Genomic DNA, 1,355 nt, shown 5'->3' on the forward strand with positions numbered 1-1,355 from the left:
TCTCCTGAAAGTATTTCATAAAATAGAAGCAGAAGGTACTCAACCCAATTCATTCTATGAAGTCACAATTACTCTGATACTTAAACCACTCTAAGATCCAACAAAGAGAACTTCAGACAAATTTCCCTTATGAGTTTTGATGCAAAAATACTCAATAAAATCCTTGCAAAATGAATCCAAAAAACACATCAAAATAATCATCCATCATGACCAAGTAGGCTTCATCCCAGGGATGCAGGGATGGCTGTTGCGACCGGCCTTGACCAGCAAGAATGATGCTACATCTGAGATCCTTCTCAACTGCAATTTATTCAGTAACACCTTTCATGATGCTACAGGGAACACTAATGGACTACCAAGGACGCCCTATATACTGGAGCATTCACTGCCCAGGTGCTCTGTGTCTTATTGTTGCCACGGGATAGGCTAAAGCAAGCATCACTTCAATAACATAAGGCTGGGCAAAGAGGACATGTGCTGAGTCATTATTATTATCAGATGGGCAGTGGAAGCCAGTGCCATCCTATAATGGCGAATGATATGGCTCGCAACAGATGGTTTAATATTATGGAAAACCATCAACTTGATCCAATACATAAACAAACTAAAAGACAAAAAACACATTAGATGCTGAGAAAGCATTTGACAAAATCCAACACCCCTTCATGATAAAAGTCTTGGAAGGTTCAGGAATTCAAGGCTCCTACATAAACATGATAAAAGCAACCTACAGCACACCAGTAGCCAACATCAAAGTAAATGGAGAGAAAATCTAAGCAATCCCACTAAAATCAGGGATGAGACAAGACTGCCCACTTTCTCCCTACCTATTCAATATAGTACTTGAAGTCCTAGCCAGAGCAATCCAACAACAAAAGGAGATCAAGGGATATAAATTGGTAAAGAAGAAGTCAAAATATCATTATTTGCTGATGATATGATGGTATACATAAGTGACCCTAAAAAGTCTACCAGAGAGCTCCTAAATCTCATAAACAGCTTCAGTGCAGCAGCTGGATATAAAATTAACTCAAACAAATCAGTAGCTTTCCTCTACTCGAAGGATAAACTGGATGAGAAAGAAATTAGGGAAACAACACCCTTCACAAGAGTCACAAATAATATAAAATACCTTGGTGTGACTCTAACTAAGGTAGTGAAAAATCTGTATGGAAAGAACTTCAAGTCTCTGAAGAAAGAAATTGAAGAAGATCTCAGAAGATGGTAAGATCTCCCATGCTCATGGATTGGCAGGATTGATATAGTCAAAATGGCCATCCTGCCAAAAGCAATCTACAGATTCAATGCAATCCCCATCAAAATTCCAACCCAATTCTTCACAGAGTTAGAAAGGG

This window comes from Mus pahari, chromosome 5 (genome assembly GCF_900095145.1).
Source record: "Mus pahari chromosome 5, PAHARI_EIJ_v1.1, whole genome shotgun sequence".
NCBI classification, from domain to species: Eukaryota; Metazoa; Chordata; class Mammalia; order Rodentia; family Muridae; genus Mus; species Mus pahari.